General features: G+C 37.6%; 1 protein-coding gene across 3 annotated transcripts in view; it reads left to right on the top strand.

Annotated features, from left to right (window-relative positions):
- The window catches only part of LOC134212637 (netrin receptor unc-5-like), a 909680-nt gene that overhangs the window by 175232 nt on the left and 721813 nt on the right, over positions 1 to 12635 (top strand). The window lies entirely within an intron of this gene.

Genomic DNA, 12635 nt, shown 5'->3' on the forward strand with positions numbered 1-12635 from the left:
AACATTAGGGGTACCGTTTTGACTCGAAGTCCGGACACCTAAGCACTGCTGAATCTTTAGTTCAATACTTCAAACGGAATTAAGTACTTGACACTGAGTGATACCACACCCTGACAAGATTAACTTTCAAATTTGCTGTAGTGTATTGAAAATGACATTTTGTATGCAAGAAATAGCCAAAATATTCGAAAACATTGAACATCGCTTGCTTCAAAATCCGGACACAGTGTGAGGGATGCTTCAAATACCGGACAATTTTGCTTCGAATTTCCGGACATTTCGAGTTTGGCTATATGGATTCTTAAATAACCAATTGATTCAAAGACTACTAGCATAAAGCATTCATATTTCTCGATTCATATAAATCTGTAATGTAAGGTTTTTATACAGATTTGTATGGAAATTTGGCATCTCCCGTTGTATGTACCATTCGATGTTTTTGAACCGTGATTAACCAGGAATGCCAAAAAACAGTAATTGAAACCAAGCGGGAGCATTCAACTGCAATATTCAACATTAAGAATCTAATAATTTAGATGACCAAAATTATTTTCTAATGAATCATGTCAGAAATGATTATGATTAGGAGGAACTGGGGAACGATTGAAATAATTAATTCACGTGTGTTGCGCCAAATCTAATAAAATTGTAACTATGCTTGGTCATTACGAATCATTTCAATTCAATTAGCTTAATTGATAACAGTTATTTAACGTCATTTCAGCATGTCCGGAAATCGAAGCAATTCTAAAAACTTGCCTCGAAGTCCGGACGTACAGAAAATGTAATAAAAATTACAAAGCTATGAATTCCCATGCAATTTCTCTAAATCATGACAAAGATTGCTATCATACTGTCAGAAAAATATATTAAGCTCGTTTAGTGGAATGTATTAAACCGTCTAAGACGAATTACTGTCCATTTAATTCCACCAGTTAATACATGAGATCCCATCTTAATCTTATGGCTGACGGGTGTCAGCTTCTCTTTTATGCACTTCTTAAGGATGGCCACGTCCTTATTAATACTAGCGATTGTTCTCCTCAAATTGAGAAAAGTATTTCGCTCATGCCGCTCGGATGCCATTTTCAGAAAAATATATTAAGCTCGTTTAGTGGAATGTATTAAACCGTCTAAGACGAATTACTGTCCATTTAATTCCACCAGTTAAACTGGTGGAATTAAATGGGCAGTAATTCGTCTTAGACGGTATCATACTGTGTTAATAAATCATTAATACCCAAGGGGCAACTAACTCTAAACTTTCGACAGTATTCAGAAATACTAACAAATACTAGCGAAAAACTACGTCGTATCTATAGCAAATTGATCAAAGAGCCCTGGTTGGGAGAGCATGAAGCATAACGCCACACAGTCAACACAGTCCACCCCGTTTTATGCAACACATAATTTCTGTCTCCTTCAAGTTCCAAAAAATCACTGAACAACTACCTATTTCTATTACTAATACTTTTCGGACAATCTCTAGGGCTCCTGTTAGTGGTTTGATGGCATAAGGAATATAAAATGCAGTTTGAAAGTTTCCTAGAATCTGTAGACAGTAGAAATCAGGTGTTTCCAAAACGGGGGAACATTAGGGGGATTCACTTAACGGCGTAGGTTGCTGTGTATCTGTTTATGGAAATGTTTCACAGGCGATTTGAAATATGTCCCTTGTGATTGAGTGTGAAACATTTCTATTATCAGATACACAGCAACCTACGCTGTTAAGTGTATACCCCTATTGTGTTTCAACAACTTTCTGGCAAACGCCATAACAACCGAACTAGCAACCGAATGTTTGTTTATGGAAAATCATTGATGCTAGAAATAGCACGAAATACTATTATAGGAACATGAGTAATACTATCGCAAAGTTTAGAGTTAGTTGCCCCTTGTTAATACCCCTTGCAAATGATAGACTATATAAGTTATAAGCTTAGTTTTTCTAATAAAGTCTAATGAGTCTTCTAATGAGTCTTCTGCTGCATCCTAAGAAAAACGAAATGTACCGTTGATTATGACATGCCTTCAGTTTTTACCTCTAATTTTCAGGTTTTTACCACAGATCACGGATTACTTACATTTGTTAAAATGGTTTCCAGTCTAAGAATCGTTCCCTGCATTGATAACCCAAGAAAAAATTGTCGAGATGGTAAATAAAGTTGAATAACAGCAGAAGTGTCCGGATTTCGAAGCGTCCAGCAATTCGAAGCAAAACGGTATTCACTAAACGGCGTAGGTTTTGAAAAAGCTATTGAAATATTTCATACATAATCAATCACAAGGGACATATCTCAAATCACATATGAAATATTTCTATAAACAGATACTCAGCAACCTACGCCGTTTAGTGAACATCCCCATTGATAATTTACATTGACTACAATCGAGACTCGAAGAGGATAACATTTCGGAAGTAAAATGTCTGCGATGAATTAAAAATTGACGCCATATGATTCTTGTCGACAAGCCTTTAAGCTATCTACAAAGGATATCAATAGCGGGGTTTTGTCATAGCATTCGATTTCATCTGAGGTTTTTGAAAAAAAAAAAATACGACGTTACGGCGTTACGACGATCTAAACACTCGTTGTGAAAATAAATCCTACAAGATAACAAATTAACGCACTTTAAACCCTGATATTACCGAAAATGACCAACATATTTTTGGCAATTCAAACCACGGTGTACATGGAAAAAAACAGTTCAAAAGTAATAAAACACATAAATTCACCACCACCCATAAACCCTCTTCACATTCAAGACAACCGACGACGAAGGTTCATGCCATCATCATCGGGTGTGGGTCTGTGGTCTGGTGGCCAAGGCTCCACCAAGTGTTGGCGGGGTGTAAATTATGCACGCAATGCTTGCTATTTTTTTTTTCGCCGAATGCATTTTTTCAACCTAGTTCGGTATTTTCTCTGCTCGATAATCAAGGGTGAAGACGTATGACCAGTTGAGAAGCAAAGTGAAGTAAATGCAGAATTTTATTTCTATTTAAGAATGAGAACTCCATTAGCATTGGTAGTAAAGATTGAAGTAAGTTTACTGCTACACGATAGGCAATACTTTGACCTTAAATCCGACTCATTTCGTTATATATTGGATAATTCAAAAATTTAGTCAAAAGTGCTAGTTTATTTGAATAAAATTACATTTGATTTTAAAATCTGTTTACATTGCCTAGTCGAATAAAAAAATATAAAAGGCCATTATGAACTTACACGAATCATCTTTTATTCAATGTTTAAGCTATTTTCAAAGGAAATGAGTTCGACAGATTCGACGTAATTTCGAAAAGGTTAGACTTAGCTTCTAGGTGTTTAAGTCCCTTTCAGGACACTTTTCGTACGGTGCAATTAGCAAATACACCAACACCACATCACCAACTTGTGAGCAGCCCTCTGTAACGATTACATTTCATTAGCAAAATTCCATTCCGGCTCTCAACGACTTTTGCAGAAATCTCTCCCAAGCATGGATGCACCTCCTCCCGAGTGAACACTAAAAATGGAATCGTTCAGCACAAGAGTCGCCGAGCGGGGCAACCTTCACTACACGGTCGCAAAGAGATAATCAACCGACCGGGTGGCTGAAGCCAAAGGAATCTCACCCTGGTAATGGAACTTGCTCTGTCCGGGCGGCGTACACCCCAGCGTACACCAAGAGGATGAACCACACCAGCCGGTACGGCGTATGTTATGAAGCGTTTATAGCTCCGTTTTGAGATTTATATCAAATAAGAAGTTGGTTCGAAACAGCGCCAATCGCTGCACACCGAACCTTCTCGTCCGGACCATAAGACCGATCGAACATTACCCCAACAACGGGAAGAAATGTTTTCATGGTGTAATTAGTGCGAAGTTGGAACTGCTTTATGCCGTGCACTGCACATATGCTGCAACGGCAACGGCACGGCTTTCAACTTTAATTCGTAGGTTGGGCATTTGGATGCACTTTGACTTCCTGGGAATTTTATCATAGTGCGAAAACTCGAACCGCGCGCATGCTGGTCTCTGTTAGAGGGAAACGAGGTTGGGTCTTTTTTTCTGCATTCAAGGAATGGGGACTGCATCTACCTAGTTTTGGTAAAGGATTGCAGTGTGGTGGGAAGATTTATGATGATTGCACGAGATTGGCATCGCCGGAATGGTGGAGTATAAGCACTGAAATCGAAGGGTGTGGGAAATCGATCGTATGTGGTGATTCATGCTAAGGCATTCACTCAGTTCTGAACATTACTTATCGATTCTAGTTATCGTATCAACCATTTCTAGTGAAATTTGCCATCTTCAAAGGGCCATTTAACTGAGACATTTATTTTGCCGAACGTACGCTCGAAAATGTAATACGACCGTAAATGTCTTTTATAGGACACGTCTTATGGTCTACAATGTAATTTTGCCAGACAATAATCAATGTGTACATTGTGTAGTGATTAATGATATTCGATAAATAGGCAGTAATAAATGAGAAGTTAGAAAAAAAGTGAAAAGTGAGACATTTGACATGAGACATTTGTCTGCAGCAGTCGAATTAAAACAATAGGACAAGTATTGTTTGGAATTGGGTTTTTGAAATGCGATCGGTATTTATTAATTAATTTGGTGTCATCATCTAGCTTAACCATTGATAACCGAAGAAGGCAAAAGAGCTGCATGCTGTACTCAAGATACGAGTTTTTCTTCCCTGACCATGTAATCTACAAATCCAATCAGCACTCTACCAAATAACATCAATGAATAAGAAGTCTTTTGACAGCTTGTAGAGCATATTTGCATATTTATGTTTCATAGTACAACACAACGCCAGGCTTATTTGCTTTCGACTTCCCATACAACAGCAGCGGCGAGCATCATCTGACTCAACCAGAAGGCCCGATCAGCCGCCCTGCCAAGACAACGCCAACAGCGGGAATCCGGCGCAGCTACGATGCACTTTGACTGTAAATACCAAGGCAAACATACACATGTCAGATGCAGCAACTGGCAACCCGCAGAACCATCAGGAGGACCTTTGTGTTTATCCACAAGCATCCCGCAGCTTGAGCCAGCACATGCAAGTGTCCTGCCGGGAGCTGCCGGATACAACGGGGGAAAAAAAACACGCATTGGTTCGGAGGACCACATAATGGATTTTTTGTCAGTTAATCATCCCAAATATTATGTCTTAATTTTTCATGCGCCGCTGCAGCCTGCAAAGGTCGCATTTTCCGCCGATCTTCGCTCCCGGCCCATAAAGTCATTAAACGCAGTCACTATCGCTCGCGTATGCCTTTATTGCCACGTCCAAACTCCAGATAACAATCAAATTGTTTGTTATTGCACCTAAAAAACTTCGTTTCGATTAAAAAATGAGTGTTGGGACGGGATAGAGGAAAGCACCGAAAAGGAAATAAACAAAAAGAGAAAAATCCAGTTCCAGTTCGTTCACTTCCCTTCACACAAATTTGTTGTTCCATGCAAGTGACTTTGCATATTTTTTCCCACTGCCGAAGAACCCTTGTGCGGAAATCCGCGCGGAACGCACGCGGGATATCTCCGCATGCCACAAAAAAAATGACGACTGTTTGTTTCTGACTATCGCAGTGATTATCAAACCTAACGAATGTGTAGAAGACGAATCAAAGTTTTTAAAGCATTGATGATCGTAATCGAGCCTCCATATCTCATCAATTGATGAAAACTCATCAGCGGGAGAAAAGTGGTTAACAAAATAATAATATTGTTCAAAAATTTGTGAAATTATTGTCGACGGCAGATGGCATATTTTACATGTCTACATAAGGCCGATACAAATATTTAAAATCTATTTTGTCTCGCCCCCCCCCCCCTCTCGGATTTTTTGCCAAAAAATAACACAAAATAAAATTCGGATAATTTTGAGGATTTTCAAAACATTCTCTAACAAATCCGAGAAGTTTTTTGATTTTTTTCATTTTAATTATTTCTTATTATCCCCCCCCCCCCTAGACCTTTCGGAGACCAGAAGGACAAAAAGTAAATTAAATATTTGTAACGGCCTAATGCTTGACAGAAAAATCAAATGCAATAGTTTTCATATGGAAATGATAACGCAAAACAAAGTTAAGGTTAAAAGTACCTTCGCGGCAAGCCCAAATAAATTAGACCGAGAAGAAATGTTTTGTTCTATTGGTCAACTTCAAACTGATATTGAATTTTTTTATACAATAATGATCTGTGAGCATATTGGGCGAACATTTTCCAAAGTTTGATTCTACCAGAAACCGCGATAGACAGTTTGGGAAATACCAAGCTGTCCAATCTGAACCAAACTGTCATGGTACGGCGCTTGAACTGAACAAACAACGCCGGGTGGGTTGTTGTAAACAAAACTTCGAACGCGCTCCAGTTTTTGTAACGGGTGCGTCGAGTTATGGCCCTACCATCGCGCACCGCAAGAGTTCCAAACTGTGAAGCAGCAGCACGACTCGCACAAATTTAAAAGGACGCCAATGACGACGACGACGTCGGTCTGTTGATGATGGTTCAATCCAGAGCCGCGGAATTAATGCCTGTGTGACCACCAATCATCCCATTCACCGGTGGGTTTACGGAGCTATGGCGCGCGGGGAATTACTGAGGTATTGTGATGGCGAAAAAGGACCCATTTTCGATGAGCAGCGCACATTTATGCTTGATGGGTTTGGTAGCTGTCGTTATCGTCGTCGTCGTTGTCGTCGAGTGAGAAGTGGGTTTTATTGCCCTGACATGCCGTCATATGTGATGCTACGCAGTGGCCGACCGCTTTACGATTAACGTTTCCAAAACATGTTTAAATCTTATGTCGTTTTCGTTTATTCACACCGCCTGCACCGCTTTTGCACCAGTGTACGGAAAGTTGCACTCAAACCGTTCGTTTATAAAAACGGTGCAGTTCCATTATTGCACTCTTTTGACACCGCATACAAAAATTCTACACCCAACTCGAACAGGGTGTAGAGCCGGTTTACCAATACAGATTCAAACTGTCAGCGGTGTTTTGTTTTGATTGTTATGATACTTTTCGCATCTTCATGTTTGATTTCGTTTTCGTGCTTGAAAAACCGGATTAAAAAAATGAAATTTTGTTGTTCATGTTGTTATCAACAGACAACGGTCAAACCAAGGGCCAAACACAAAAAAAATCGCGAGTGGATAATTTTATGACTACTATTGAACGTTACGGGGATGAAGAAGTAAGTTATACTATTCTGCAATATCTACTGAACATAAAATAAAGTTAGTGAATCGAATATTTACAGTTCCAAAAAAACTTCCGATTGACCAGAAGTACATCAGAACTACTAGTGGATAAATACATAAATTCTGAATATTACCGAGAAACAGAAGGACGTGGTAGGAATATTGTGTGTGCGGAAAAACAGATGTTATCAGTTTTGTGGTAAGTGCAAATACAAAATATGTATACGAAATATGGACACATTATGTGAGCTTTGCCTATTTCAGGTTCTGCGCCAACAAGAACTCTTATAAGGAAATCTGAAATCTGTTTGGCATGTCGGAATCAACTTTTTTTAAACATGGAATCGATTCTAGATTTTTTATACAGTATTTCAAGTGAGTTCATAAAAATGCCTGAAACTGAGCAAGAATAAATGAGCGTTTCAAATGAGTTCGAAATGGTAATTGGTTTAATTCTTGTATACAAAATGAATTTGATTGTGTTCGTATCTGCATAACTTACGACGTTTCATCACTTAATGGTTTTCTTTATTTCTAACACAATTTATCTGATTTTTATTATTAGATCGCCGGTTTCAAAAACGTTATTAGTAGCATCGACGGAAGCTATATCCATGCCAGAAAAGCTGCCTTTCAGGGATTATGGCAATTTGACTAGAAAGCAGAAAAAATACAATAAACGTCATTGTCAAACTCGTGTTAAAATAGAAAACTGTTTTCAATTGCTTAAACAGCGTTTCAGGCAACTAATGCGCTTGGATTTTTTTACGGTTAAAAAAATGTGTAAATTTATAATGGAGTGCTGCGTTCTTCATAACGTTTGCATAATGTGTAATGACGGACGATGATAATGATGAAGATACGGATCCTTCAAACAATGAGAGTGCTGCGATGACTGATCAGGTAAATAGCACAAGAAATAACCTTTTAAAAAGACTAGGAGAAATAAAAAGGAATTCGGTTGCAGATAGTTTTATATAATTGACAACGCAAAGGATGTTGAAATAAAGGAAAAAATATGTATTTACCTAATTGTTAAAACATTAAAAAACTTAAAAGCATGAGAAAGTCATCTGAAATCCATTGGTCATATGAAGAAACTATTTGTCCGCTATACGTTGTAACAATTCAGTTATCTTTTCCAATTTATCCATCCGTTCCTTATGTCTCTGATTTTTGTCCTCTTGAGCTTTGGCGAATACTTCGAGCATTCTTTCTTGCACAGAAACAGATTCGTTAGATCTGGATGACGATGGTTTTGGTGATGGTGATCGTGATGGACTGACAGGTACAGAGGATCGAATACGCTTTGTCAATTGCATCGTCAATTGCAACGATTTCGTCGAATTCCGTATCATACGGAGTACTTTTGAACGTACTTCCGGAAGTTCGATTGTTTCGTTTTGCATCACGACGTCTTCGTGAAACAGTTTTATATCTGTTTTCAACTTGTTTTTGAGTGAATAGCACTCCGCATTGTTGATGAAGCTGATCCCTGATAAATTCCCAGATCTTTTTCTTATTTTTAAAATCTCTCAGAGGACTGTCCATACACGATCTAATTCGTTGCTGGCTATTTGCGATACAGTACCAGTAAGTACTGGTATGGATTCTTCCTCAGGTATTTCATTTGAGGGTTCAACGAGTACTTCAACCGGAAAGCCATAGAATGCAGCAACTTCACCGTACTTCGCATTGACCATTTCGTTCGCTAAAACAAAGAACCATCTTCATCTTGAACTACATCATATCTTTCAATACTGTTTTAATCACTTACAGTATTTGTTTTGAAGAAATATATACACCCCTTCGTAAATAATACAGTTTTGGTTATCAATAACGGGAACGTAGTTGCACAGTTCAATTTCCTCAGTCATTTTCTTATATTTTATGGAACAAAAACGAACAAATAATTTTATCACAGACTTTTTGTTATCGAATCAATGCTAAGGCTTTGTGCACAAATTACGTAACGCAAAAAATCTGAATTTAAACCCCCCCTTCCCTCACATGTAACAACAAGTAACGCGTGACCAGACTTTTCCTTTCAATTACGTAACGCTCACTGGAACAATCCCCTTCCCCATTGCCCAATTATTTTGAAAACATCACAAAAATACCGTCATTGTTGATTTTTTTCAAATTTAATCCTCATTTTCAGCAGGACATTGTAAATGCAAATTTCGTATCCGATTTTGATTTTTTTTTCAATTTGATTATTTTGTTACGTAACAACTCCCATTCCTCCCTGTGTTCCAATAAGTAATGGTTACTCAACCCCCCTCCCTCCCCCTCAAGCGTTACGTAATTTGCGCATAAAGCCTTTAATCAGTTTAATCACTGCAAATCCAATTCTGGAGAATGGTGACGTTTATTATCTGCTCTCTGTTTATTTTGACTGTTTGTGAAAGCCGTACCAATACCATCATAAAACATCATGACGTTTCACCCATTGCACTGAAACCCGATGTGCTTTACTACAGGTGTGGCCCAACCCCTCAAGTAGTATTTGTTCAACGAAAATTCGCTCTTTTGAGAGAGAAACTCTCAGCTGGGTTGCCGAAGATGACCGAAGACGACCGAATGTGACGTCACGTGTGACATACAATTTTTATAACAGACGTGACGTGTCACTCCGTCTGCTCACTGTGGGTGTCATTGTTTACATTTGTTTTCCGACTACTACAGACTTAGAGGACTTTGGCCCACACCTTTACTGAAGCACATCGACTGAAACCGTTCGTTTTTTCAGAGCAAATGAGTTAAACCAATCAGCTATTCTGTTGATATCGCTTCACAGGCTTCTTCAGCTGAAACTCAAAGGCAGTTGTACTTGTTCCAATTTTCATATGAGTTGGAGAATTAACAAAAGTTTGGCCGAAGAAATTCCTTAAAGAATTTATAAATGAATTCTCGGAGGAAAATTTCCGAGGATTTTTATTTAAAAAAAGACAGGGTCACCGTCTTCGACCAGAGGTCGCACAGACTGAACACTTAACATCTAGCATTAGAAAACGGACAGGACATTTACACAACACCCAGTGGACCAGTGGAGAACTTTTCGCTTTACGAAAAGTTTTGTCCTTACCGGGGCGGAATTCGAACCCACACTCCACAGCACATGCGTCTAGACGATTGACGTCGCTAACCGCACGGCCACGAAGCCCACCACGAAAGGTATTTCCGAAGACAAATTGGAAAAATTGGAATTCCGAAAATAAATTGGAGGATTCCATTGGATATTCCTCATAATATTCCTTCAAAAATTCAAAGATTGGAATTATAAATTTTGAAACTCATTCCAAAATTCCTTTACGAATTATTTTAGGAATTTCTTCGGAATATGTTTTAAAAAAACTTTTGCAAGAAATCCCTTCGGAAACTCTGAGAAGCATTTCTTTGAGTTCCTGCGAAATTTCCTTCAGAAATTTCTTCAGATCTCCAAGAATTCTTTCGATTTTTTATCCTTCTTCGATTATTCATCCAGATTTTTTCAGCAACTCTTCCAGGAATGCCTTTAGACCTTCGGAGATTCCTTCTTTAAATTTAATAGGAATTCCCTTTGGTCATTCTTACCGGAATCCAAATATACTCTATTACCAATATAGTCCACTCTGGCTGATTTCGAAAGACAACACAGTAGCGCCGCGGTGTCACAAAAGGCAAGCAATGTAGTGAGAAGACATAACGAGGGGTGTTCAAACGTATGATGCAATATGCAGTATGATATTTCTAAATAATGTGTTAGAAATCATCATATGATTCCATTTTGATATCTGAGTTTGAAAATAAAATTTTGAAAAATGTAATTCAAATTGGTAAAAAATGTTATATTACTGTAATTTTTTCAATCATTACACCCCTTGGCTATCGTTTTCAGACGTTAGTTGCCTTTTGTGGCGCAAGATGGTGTGATTGTGCTGTCCGTTGCCTAATGTATGGGGATTCTCGAAGTGGACTATATTGTTAATCTACTATATTTGCGGAATCTCTTCAGAAAATCCTTCAGAAATCCTTCCAGGAATCCTTAGGAAATAAAATTTCATTTAGAAATCCGTTTAAAAATTCCTTCGAGAAACATTTAGAAATCTCACCTTCAGGAAATCCTTTTGAAATTTCCGTTAGAAATCACACAGGTAACCAGCAATCATTAAATAAAGCATTTAAATAGCACTCATTGATCTCATTAAATGTTTACAGGCCCTATAGTTGCCATAACAGCTATTTAAATTCAGGTTTTGGTCCAATATGCGGCTGCCTAAGTGCGTCATCGGTAAAGTAGAAAATCTGTTGGTTAGCATTAATTCAGCATAAAAAATGCTGCATTAATGCTAGATTTTTTGAAACAAATAAAAAAATATATATTTTTCTTGTTGTTTTTTTTTCATTCTTCTTTTTCATTACTATACTTTTGTGTTTGAAGCGAAACTCAGAATTGTTAATTTTTATTCGAAATGAGATTCAAACTCGGTGCTCTTGCCATCTAATGTTGTAGTACCCATCGATATAAACAATACGTACCTTCAGTAACGTTTAAACTCAATTTAGCTAAGCTCAGTGCACTCGAAATGCTAATATAAGACAATGCATCCCATGATAGTTTTGAGAATGCCAAATTAAAACAGTTATGCTTTCAGGATGCTTATATGCAGCATGGAGCAAATCCAATGCTAATATAATGCTGCATTAGTGCTTATTTTAATGCTTATTAGTTACATTGGTACTCCGCCAATTCTTTTAGGATTTCCTATTTCATTCGTCAATATTTTTTTTCGTAATAATTTTTGAAAAGGAATATTACAATGTTTTACTAGAAGAATTTCTGAAGAAATTTACAAAGGCCTCTTGGGAAGTTTTAAATACCAACGAATCCTAGAAGGAGTATTCAAATGAGCTAATGGGGAATTTTTATAAATTATTCATGAGTTCTCTCTCGAAAGAATGTCTGGAGGATTTTCTGGGGATATTTTGGAAGAAATCTGAATCTGGAACTAAAACATACTTTTTCGGATATACTTAAGAGTTCCTTACGAATTTGCTTCAGGATCAGGAGTTGCTTCTGTAATTTATCCAATATTCATCCAGGTAATATTTCATGGATTTATCCAAAAGTTCGTTGAGAAAGTGCACAACCCCTTTTTTTTTCGCAAAAAATACCCCTGGGAATTAGTTTGGTTAATCATCTAGAGAAGATTAAATTTCTCTATATAATTCATCGGAAATTCCACCAGTGATTCTTTAGTAAGTTCCTCAAGGAATTTCTTCAAAAATCTTCCGCAAATAAATCCAGAAATACCTCAAGAAATTTCTTTAGGAATTCTTTCGAAAAATGCCTAAAATTTTTTTTAAATTATTTTAGAAATTCCTCCGGAATTTCCTTCTTCAGAAATTCTATTCCCTCGGCTCCCGTATTTCTTTTCAGGA

This window comes from Armigeres subalbatus, chromosome 2 (genome assembly GCF_024139115.2).
Source record: "Armigeres subalbatus isolate Guangzhou_Male chromosome 2, GZ_Asu_2, whole genome shotgun sequence".
NCBI classification, from domain to species: domain Eukaryota; kingdom Metazoa; phylum Arthropoda; class Insecta; order Diptera; family Culicidae; genus Armigeres; species Armigeres subalbatus.